Here is an 11,492-nt window from a genome sequence, read left to right as displayed (position 1 = left end):
AATAGGATTTTTGGTAAAACTCCCTTCCACAGTTGATCTTCCGAAATATTGCATTCTGACGGTGCTTTTTCCAGCAGAATCCTGGCTCCGGTGCTCAATCTCCAAATAATCATGAAACATGCAAAATAGATGAAATAACATAAGTATTGTGTTCCAATATGAAATATATCAATGAATAACAGCAAATTATGATATAAAATAGTGATGCAATTTGGACGTATCATTGATCCATATGCCTCAACTCATACTTTCCGGATACTTAATCCCATCTTTATAACCACCCATTTACACAGTTGCGTTTGATGTAATCAAAGTACCTTTCCGGTATAAGTGATTTATATGATTTCATGGTCATAAGGACTAGGTAACTATGTATCGAAAGCTTATAGCAAATAACTTAATGACGTGATCTTATGCTACGCTTAATTGGGTGTGTCCATTACATCATTCAACAATGACATAACCTTGTTATTAATAACATCCAATGTTCATGATCACGAAACGATGATCATCTATTAATCAACAAGCTAGTTATACAAGAGGCTTACCAGGGACTCCTTGTTGTTCATATAACATACATGTATCAATGTTTCGGTTAATACAATTATAGCATGGTATGTAAACATTATCATAAACTCAAAGATATTATAATAACCATTTTATTATTGCCTCTTGGGCATATCTCCAACAATCCAAGCCAAGATGCAATCTAGAAGACGGTAGCAACGAGGGGATTATCGAGTCTCACCCTTGAAGAGATTCCAAAGCCTACAAGATGAGGCTCTTGTTGCTGCGGTAGACGTTCACTTGCCGCTTGCAAAAGCGCGTAGAAGATCTTGATCACGGCGCCACGAACGGGCAAGCACCTCCGTACTCGGTCACACGTTCGGTTGTTGATGAAGACGACGTCCACCTCCCCGTTCCGGCCGGGCAGCGGAAGTAGTAGCTCCTCTTTAATCCGACAGCACGACGGTGTGGTGTCGGTGGTGGTGGAGAAATCCGGCGGAGCTTCGCTAAGCGTGCGGGAAGTGGAGGAGCGGGGCGGCTAGGGTTTGGGGAGAGGGTGGCGCCGGCCACTAAGGGGTGCGGCCACCTTGGTGGTTGTTGGGGTGGCCGGCCCCTCCCCTTGTCCCTCATTATATAGGTGGAAGCCCCAAGTGTTGGACTACAAGTCTCCGAATAAGACCCGAACCCAAAACCTTCCATGTGATAGGGAAACCTACCCAAGGTGGGAATCCCACTTGGGGTGGGATTCCCCCCTTCCATGTGGGGGGGTGGCCGGCACCCATAGGGGGAGTCCACTTGGGACTCCTCCCCCTCTAGGGTTGGCCGGCCATGGAGGTGGAGTCCCTTTGGGACTCCGCCTTCCATAGTGGTTTCTTCCGGACTTTTCTAGAACCTTCTAGAACCTTCCATAGAACCTTCCGGATCATTTTAAATCTCATAAAATGACTTCCTATATATGAATCTTATTCTCCGGAACTCCTCGTGATGTCCGGGATCTCATCCGGGACTCCAAACAAATATTCGAACTCCATTCCATATTCAAGTTCTACCATTTCAACATCCAACTTTAAGTGTGTCACCCTACGGTTCGAACTATGCGGACATGGTTGAGTACTCACTCCGACCAATAACCAATAGCGGGATCTGGAGATCCATAATGGCTCCCACATATTCAACGATGACTTTAGTGATCGAATGAACCATTCACATACGATACCAATTCCCTTTGTCACGCGATATTTTACTTGTCCGAGGTTTGATCATCGGTATCACTTCATACCTTGTTCAACCTCGTTTCCTGACAAGTACTCTTTAATCGTACCGTGGTATGTGGTCTCTTATGAACTCATTCATATGCTTGCAAGACATTAGACGACATTCCACCGAGAGGGCCCGGAGTATATCTATCCGTCATCGGGATGGACAAATCCCACTGTTGATCCATATGCCTCAACTCATACTTTCCGGATACTTAATCCCACCTTTATAACCACCCATTTACGCAATGGCGTTTGGTGTAATCAAAGTACCTTTCCGGTATAAGTGATTTATATGATCTCATGGTCATAAGGACTAGGTAACTATGTATCGAAAGCTTATAGCAAATAACTTAATGACGTGATCTTATGCTACGCTTAATTGGGTGTGTCCATTACATCATTCATACAATGATATAACCTTGTTATTAATAACATCCAATGTTCATGATTATGAAACTAATCATCCATTAATCAACAAGCTAGTTAAGAGGCATACTAGGGACTCTTTGTTGTTTACATATCACACATGTACTAATGTTTCGGTTAATACAATTATAGCATGACATATAAACATTTATCATAAACATAAAGATATATAATAACCACTTTTATTATTGCCTCTTGGGCATATCTCCTTCAACAAAACCTTCAGGTTGGTTCATGTATATCTCATCCTCAAGCTCACCATGAAGAAAAGCAGTCTTTACATCTAGCTGCTCAAGCTCAAGATCATGCATAGCCACAATACCAAAGAATGCACGAATGGAACTATGCTTCACAACCGGAGAGAATACATCATTATAATCAATACCTGAAATTTGGCTGAAACCTTTTGCTACTAACCTTACCTTAAACATTAGAGACTCATTAGGAGACAAACCTTCCTTTCTTTTAAATATTCACTTACAGCGGACATCCTTCTTTTGTTTAGGCAAGCGCACAACATCCCATGTGCCATTCTTGTCAAGCGATTGCATCTCCTCTTGCATAGCAGAAATCCACTTCATGTGGTCAACGGATGCAACGGCCTCAACATATGTAGCAGGTTCAGTATCATGCTCCACCTGGTCAGCACAACTCAAAGCATGATGAACAAGATTACACTCTTCAATTAAACGAGGACGTGGACCTTTGTTCCGCCTCGGTCTATCAGCAGCAATGGTACTATTTGTTTGTTGCAAAACAGGTGGTGAGTGCTGAATAACATTGTTCTCATTCTCAACAACATCAATTTCTTTCTCCTTCACGTGCTCCACGTGCACGCTAATCCTCTATTGCTCATCATCAGAAACATCAGAAAATTGATATCATCGGAAATATCTATAGATAAACTCTTATAAAACATGACATCCTCATTAAAGACAACATTCCTGCTATGCAAAATTTCCTTAGTTTCAGGATTCCATAACTTATATGCCTTAACTCCTGAACCATAACCAAGAAACACACACTTAACAACCCTAGGCTCTAGCTTTCCATTATCAATATGAGTATAAGAAGTGAAACCGAAAACTCTCAACTGTGAATAATCAACAGTAGAACCAGACCATATCTTAATAGGAGTTTTCTTATCAAGCGAAATGCAAGGTGACATGTTTATTAAGTAACAAGCGGTGGAGGCTGCTTCAGCCCAAAAACGTCTATGCATACCAGTATTTGACAACATGCAGCGAGCCTTGGAGATGATGGTTTTGTCCATCCTCTCCGCCACACCATTCTGCTGACGAGTATATGGGATGGTGTGGTGTCTGACAATGCCCTCGTCGCTGCAATAATCATTGAAAAGAGTAGAACAAAACTCCATTCCATTGTCAGTATGAAGCAATTTAACTTTCTTTTCTGTTTGCTTATCTACCATAACTTTCCACTTTCTAAAAGTATCAAACACATCAGATTTATGTTTCAGAAAGAAAGGCCACACTTATCTGGAGTAATCATCTGTAATAGTAAGCATGTAATTTGCACGGGAAGGTCCCCACACATCAACATATGCACATAATCTAGAAACCCTTCAGTGATATGAACAGAAGCATTGAATTTAACTCTTTTATGCATACCAAAAATGCAGTGCTCACAGAACTCAAACATACTCAAATTGTAGCCATCTAGCAGGTCTCTCATGTGCAATTCTGCCATGCCATGTTCACTCATATGTCCAAGACTCATATGCCACATATTAGTTTTACCAGGTTCATCAGGAATAACAGCAGCAGCAGCAATACCAGATAAAGTGCTACATCTAAGAACATACAATTTTGCATAATTCATATCACCAATCATGTGAACATGAGAACCTTTTAATACTTCAGAACGCCGCGAGAGCCGGAGTGTTTGTACCCATCAACATCAAGGGTACAGAGAGAGATAAGATTTCTGGCCATGCCAGGTATGTGTCTCACATCTGTCAGAATGCGTGTCATGCCATCATGTATCTTGATCTGAACGGAGCCAATTCCCGATCTCACGTGGGTTTTTTTATCTCCCATACGCACAATATCTCCACTCTGCACAAACTCATAAGAACTGAACCAGTCTTTGTTACAGAAAATATGAAATGAACATGCAGAATCAAGGATCCACTCATCATTATCAGAAACACAACCAGCAAACACAACTAGGCAATTGACATCAGAATTATCACTGGAAACAACAACAAATTTATCATCACCATCAGTTTTGTTTTTCGGTTGGTAAGTACCGTTTCTTTTCTCTTTGTTCTACAACTTCCAACAATCATCAATATTATGGTTAGTTTTCTTACAATACTTGCAGAACTTACAATCTCATCCTTTGGACTTTGAGCGCCCTATGTCGGTCTTGCTCTTATCTCTGTTGTAGTTGTTGTAGCTGTTGTTTCAGTTCTCAATCATGTACGTCTCGGACCTGCAGTGCTTCTGGCTTAGATGATGAACCCTATGTATGCACCATAGACTCATCTTTTCCCTCTGTTGGAGGGCCTCATAAACCTCGGAAAGGGATAGTTCATCATGGCTGTATAACAAGGTGTCTCGAAAATTTGCAAAAGAATTAGGCAATGAGACTAACAGTATAAGAGCGAGATCCCCATCCTCATAATTTACCTCTATGGACAACAAATCAGAAATGATCTCTCTAAATATCGATAGGTGAGTCATCATTGATGCACCTTCTTGTAGCTTGTGCGAGAACAACTTCATCTTCACGTGCATCTTACTGGTTAGATCTTTGTACATGCAGATCGATTCTAGTTTCAACTACAGCACCGCTGCAGATTTCTCAGCTAGCACTTCCTGCAAGATATTATTTGATATATGAAGATGAATTAAAGAAAAAACCTTACGGTCTTTCCTCTTTTCATCGTCGATCCAAGTATTGGCATCTTTTTGCCAAATCCATCAAGAGCTTCATCTAGATCAGAAGATTGGGTAAGGATCACCCTCATCTTCACTTTCCACAGAGAAAATCTCATGGTATAATCCAGCTGGGGTAGATCGTACTTCAAGGAAGACATGTCGCAAACCCTATATTGAAACACGGACCCTGATACCACTTGTTATAAATGTGACAAGAAAATAACGAAGAACGATAAAAGAAAACGGAACAGAGACACAAGATTTAACGTGGAAATCCCCTTCCAACACAGAAGGGGAAAAACCACGGACGCCAGTGAGCAAATACTTCACTATATCGGGAATGTTTACAAACGCAGTGGTTATCTTATAATCTGATAAACCCTAGCCGGCGGCTTACAAGATGTATATATAGGCGGCCCAAGCCTATCGGCGACGGGACTCGCTCCGCTCATCAGAAGTTAGCCTCCCTTTAGTATATGAATTTTGATCACAATATAACAGATGTGTAGTATGCCATGGTGAACTATGCATCATGGCTGCCGATCCAACATGGAGCACATTTGCCGATGCTGAACCCGACGGGCATTGCCGCACCCACGGCCGTTTTCCAGAGAAAGTCGTTGCTTTCAAAGGGACGAACGCAGGCCGACTGTCTACACCTGTTCACATCACAATGTAAGTAATGTGCTATAGTGTTTAAATTTAATTAGTAGCATGATGATTTTGTCTAGTTCGTTTGAAAAAAATTATGTGTACAACTATGACTTCGTGGGATGGACTGATCCTTAGTGGCCTTTGCCATTACAACATAGACTATCTATTTTGTGGGAATTTTATGTGTATAACAATAGTACGTGTTAGATTTCAGGAGAAGAAAATGTATAGTTGTCAAGATTTTGTTTGAAGAGATAATAAGGCGGACTGAAGGAGAACCGTGAGGAGGAAGCGGGATTGAGGTGAGCAATATGGAGAAGAGAAACTTGCTGCTAGACAAGAAGAAGAAATAGGTGATCTAAGAAAAAAATTGAAGGGGGAGAAGAAAAAGTTGGAATACGTGTTACATGATCTTTTCAAAAGTAGCGATGCTGATGCAAACAAGGACAAGATGAAGATGAGACAAATTTATGAAGAGTGGGAGATGTATTCCTTGTTGAGCACGTGTGCTAAAAAATGAATATTACTCCGCCTTTAAACTGTTGTGTGAGATTAGTTTGTAACTAACATTCTAGAGAGATTTGTTTTATTTTTTAAACCGATATAAGATCCGCCTTTAGAACGCAAAAGTTCGAGTTGCTTTTGCACGGAATGATTCCTAATCCTCGCGCCCGACTTACTGTATGTGATGTGTATACTATACTTGTATTAACCAAATCAACTACAGCTCATGGATCCCAAGCCCATTGTCAGATGGAGTAGTTTAAAGACTAGGAACCAATTAAGAACTGGCCATGTGAACTGGAATGATTAAGACTTGTGTTTGATTAAATGAGGCAGCACATTAGCAAAGTATAAACACGTATGCCCCTTGAGCCTGAAGAAAGGGCAAAGGTTCAACGAAGCATGAGTATTTTGCTAAACTACGGTTCCAGCTGGAATTGGTTACTTCAGAAGCTACATAAAACCAAACCGTATGAATAACAACGGCGCAAAGCAAATGGACCATATCGGAATTAATAATAAATCCACAGAACATTGTAGTTCCTATCTATGAACTCGAGTGCACGCCCCCAATAATTTGCGCCATCAGCTAGAACCGTTCTTTTCTCCCTCCTCCGTCGGATGTTACAGCGACACGTTGCAATACAAAATAACGGGCTACTTTGCGTGAAAGCGCATGGACTGATGGAGATTCTGCATCCATTTCTTAACTGCATGCTGCCTTTGTTCTTCCCAGATGACAAACCTCCACTCCAGCTTTCGGCTGTTCTTGGTTGTAATTTTTTATCGGAAGCCGGCAGATGTCAAAATATTTATATGTAGACTGAGCGATCTGCTGTAACTTGTAGTGAGATGGAAAAAAAGAAGGGGAGGGTCCCTGTTCCCCGGACTGCAAACCAAAGCAACCGTGACAAAATAAGCTACATATTGTGACGTATATAGGTGGTGGTAGACTGGTACCCTGCTGCCCATGATCTATCGCGTTGCGGCCGTCTTATTACTGACGCAACAACAAACAATTGCAAGCCATGGCTGTGACTTGGTTTTGATTGGATCCGTTGCTTTCGAAAAGGTTTTGAACAATGGAATGGTGCCCCGCATCCACGGCAGAGCGATGACGAAGTTTGCACCGCGACTTGCTTGTGACTTTGGGGGACAGATATTTTTTTCGATAAAGGGAATATATTAATATCGAGAGATACCAATTACACCCAGCCTCTGCAACAACGCACCACCCTAATGGCACTACGGATGCACACAGCCAAAAAAACGAAAAGAAAACTAAGAAACAAAAGTCCCGCTACGAGTATCACGGACCTAACAACAAGCAATACATCCACCTCCATGATAACACCCGAATTGCGGACTCTCCAAAAACGACGCCTCCAAGAAGGGAACAAGTGCTCCAACACCGTCGTCGCCCGATCAAAGATCTTAGGTTTTCACCCTGAAGATAGTCCCCACTCTCAAAACAATGCCTCCACCAAGGTCACCGCCGGGCACAACCGGCTAAGGCCGGACCTTGGATTTTCACCCCGAAAGGTAGGACTCGCGCTTCACATGTGTTGTCGCCCCCACTTTCATACCGCTGGCTGTGAAGCCCGGACACCAAGCAAGCCCCTCAACAGCGCGGAGACTTGAACCCCCCTTAGCTAGTCCTCCCTCCGGCCTTCATGAAATTCTCTTCTTCCGACTTTCATCATGGATCCATAGTCACTTGATGTGAACACGAAAAAGAGCTTCGCGCCGCTCCCTCCGATAACCAAACGGTCGGAATAAAAGCATGGGTGCGCACGACCGAATACCTCCGATCCGACAGAACTCCGTGCAAAGCGCCGTTACATTCGCCGGCGGAGCCTTCCGGAACTCAACCCTCCGGCCAGATCACGAGTCCAGGCCTCCGGTAGGTCCTCCTCTTCACGCAAGAGAGGCCCTAGGACCGCCGCCTTTATTCAGGCCGGACCCCCACGTCGGCGACCATCCCGGGCTGGCCAAACCCAACCCTCCACCGGCGACACCATCGCCGGCTTCCATGCACCTCCAACTCACCGCCGGCTGGCGATGATAGATCAAAAATCCACCACCACCAACCGCAAGCCGACCCTCTCCGGCGAAGAAGAGGCCACCTCCTCCGTCAAACCCAAGGCTGCTGCCCCGGGCGCCCTCGTGTCGCGGAAGATGCCCGAGATCGCCTCCACGCACCAACGAGAGACGGGGGTGGATGGCATGGCGCAGACCGAGGGTCTGGCCGCCGCCCACCACCAACCCCTGCCGGAGTGCTGCGGGAAGCCGACGAGAAGAGGGAGACCGCAGCCGCCGCCCATCCCACCCGCGCCGACCGGTCCGCCAGGGGACTGCCGACGGGAGGAGGGCCGCCGCCGCCGTCGCCCATCCCACGCGCGTCTGCTCCGCCAAGCATCGAGGAGGTGGGGATCCGGCCGCCGATCTGCACGCGGCGACGAGGAAGGGCCCCCGCCGCCGCCACGCCCCGAGGGACTTTGCCCCCGGCGGCGCTACCGGCGGCGGCGGCGGCGGAGGGCGGGGTGCGGGAGGGTTAGGGTTGGGGGCGGAGGGTTGGGGGCGCAGGGGGGGACAGACATGGGCAGTTCCGGCGAAGACATTGACACGACTTGGTAATGGTCCGACGTACATGATCCGTACGTACCGTCTGAAGATCGTAATAGAAATCAGAGGGTCGGTAGCCTGGAAACATAAGTATATGTGGATAGATGTCTCACGGATTTCCATGCAGTAGAAGCTCCCACAGTTCCACCGTCATGCTCCTACAAGCTTGGGGGCTTAGCAATCCTAAACGTCAGCATGTCAGACAGCCAGACTAGAGTAGAGGCCGGCTAGCTGTGAAATGTGTGACGATCCATATATAGGGCCGCCTCTCGTCTTCTAGTTCTGACACGTCGTACATGCCATCTTAGGCTAGCTGGTCGCGGTCACGCAACGTGGCCGCCGAATCGCGCCGGAGAACCATGCATGCCCCGCCGCACCACCCTCGACGTACGCTTCTAACACGTACTCCTGCGATCGTGCTGGCCGTTCCCGTCCGGCGAGCGCGACGCGTCGCGTCACGTCGTGTCTCTGTCTCGGTCGGTCGGTTGCTGCGTTTCATCGGCGTGCACGACCTCAAAGGCCTCGACGGCCAAACCGAGATACCGTGCCGTAGGATAGTCTGGCATCCCAAGGAATGTGCTCCTCTTATCTTCGATCATTCAAGCAAAAAGTGCTCGGTTAACAAAGCGGTAGAAACCGATTTTTTGGGTGTCCAAAATTAACACCAACTTCGGCCTCACGCTAGATCAATTTGTTCAGTTCTCCAAGTTTTGTAAAATGCATGATACCGTGCACACCAACAACCCAACGGGTAAGATAACATGGACGCTTTAAAGTGATTGTTGCTACTCAGTTTTTAGGTCTTACTGTCTCTCTTCATGCCATCCTTGGTGTGGAAGCTTTGGCTCCTCTCAAGTGCAAGATTTTTGGTTGGATTATCTAAAATAGAGTTTGAAGGGCGGATATATACATGAGAGAAGAGAGTGGCAAAATCATGGAATTTCCGAGCTATGTAACCAAGACTTGGCCACCCACCTCCTCTTCAAATATCTTTTTGCCATTCTAGAGTGGTACCTTGAAGGATTGGGTTGAACTACAAAATGTTAATCTATTTCAAGAGAATACCATATCATGCATAGCGCCAAGAAATGGTGGAAGGAGGCAATCCATAAAACAAGGCAATTAAAAAAGGTCATGTTTTCTCGGAAATTTGTAAAAAAATTAAATGTATGAGTATTCCACAATACTTTCTCTACTTCTTTCTTTCTTTCTTTGAGAAAAGGACCGTGGATCCATTTATCATCATAAATAGTACAAAGAACACCAAAGGTAATACAAATTATAAATAGATTGTTGGATCACCTAGCAAGGACTACAAGCACTGGAGCGAGACGAAGGCGTGTCGCCGTCCTAGCCCATCTATCACAAAATCTGTCGAAGTATAGCTTGCTGGAGTAGACAAATGAAAATTCGTTGTGCTAAAGTCCCCGAACAACCAAAGCAGCAGTGTAACAACCATCCTCAATGATAAGCCAAACGTGTAACCGAATCCCAGGAGATTTGTTGGACACAAACCTCCACAAGTCCTCTGACGGTGCTAGGATCCCCACCTAAGCGTGGATATCGCAGGGAGGACCTGCAATCAGGATGTAGTCGCCGCCTCATCATCCTGAAGAAGACACTAAAAGTCAACCTAAAGAACAGAACGAGAACCCTCCCGCCAGCGAGGAGCCGTGGTTCGCCACGCCTCCAAGACCCCAAGCCACCGGAGATGGGGCAGAACGGCGATGTCGCCGACGAGGGGGCGGGACCCTAGATGAGTTTCACATTCACGTCTCTCCCGGAGTCTCCTTTACGTGTCGATTCATAAGTTAGTTTGGTCGTGGTTTGATTGTTCTTCAGCTATGCTTGTATGCTTGTGTCAGAAAAAAAAAATCAAAGATGACACGAATTTGTGTTGGCTCGTCGGGGCAAAGGCGTTGTGTAATGTAGTGCCACAAAAGTAGTCTTTTTTTTGTGGTTTCTTGGCCTTCCTTGGCCAGGAGTTGATTTGCATGACCTTTATGAAATTTCTCCTTGACCAATGAAAAACGCAAAAAGGATACATTGTTTCAGTCAAAGAATAAGAGAGAAGAGTAGCATAGTCATTGCATAACCAAAACTAGCACCACCTTTGAGCAAACGAGCTGCAGATCTGGGATCCTGGTTCCCCGTACGGTTCTCGTTGCAGGGTCGCAGTCTTGGCAGATCACACCCCGACTGCTGTGCTCACTTTCAAAAGGACAAATATTCCATCCGCGATATGGCAGTTTTTTTTTTTGCGAGAAATCCACTGATCTGTTAATAATCATCAACAGTACAAATAATCCAAAACGTAAAGAAAATTACAAATTGGTATTCGAACCACCTAGCGACGACTACAAACATTAGCACGAGCCGAAGGCGCGCCGCTGTCCTCGCCCCTCCATCGCTGGAGTCAGGCAAAGCTTGTCGTAGTAGAGCTTGTTGTAGTAGACAGACGGGAAGTCATCGTGCTAAGGTCCCAAAGGACCAGCGCACCAGAGCAGCAACCATTGTCAATGATGACAACCGTAGATCGGAAGAGACTGACATGAAACCACACCAACAAAGACGAAAACCGACCAGATCCCAGGAGATCCGCGACATGGCA

This window comes from Lolium rigidum, chromosome 2 (genome assembly GCF_022539505.1).
Source record: "Lolium rigidum isolate FL_2022 chromosome 2, APGP_CSIRO_Lrig_0.1, whole genome shotgun sequence".
In the NCBI taxonomy this organism is placed as follows: Eukaryota; Viridiplantae; Streptophyta; class Magnoliopsida; order Poales; family Poaceae; genus Lolium; species Lolium rigidum.
The sequence above is the reverse complement of the archived record's forward strand: the minus strand, read 5'-3'. Positions refer to the sequence as shown.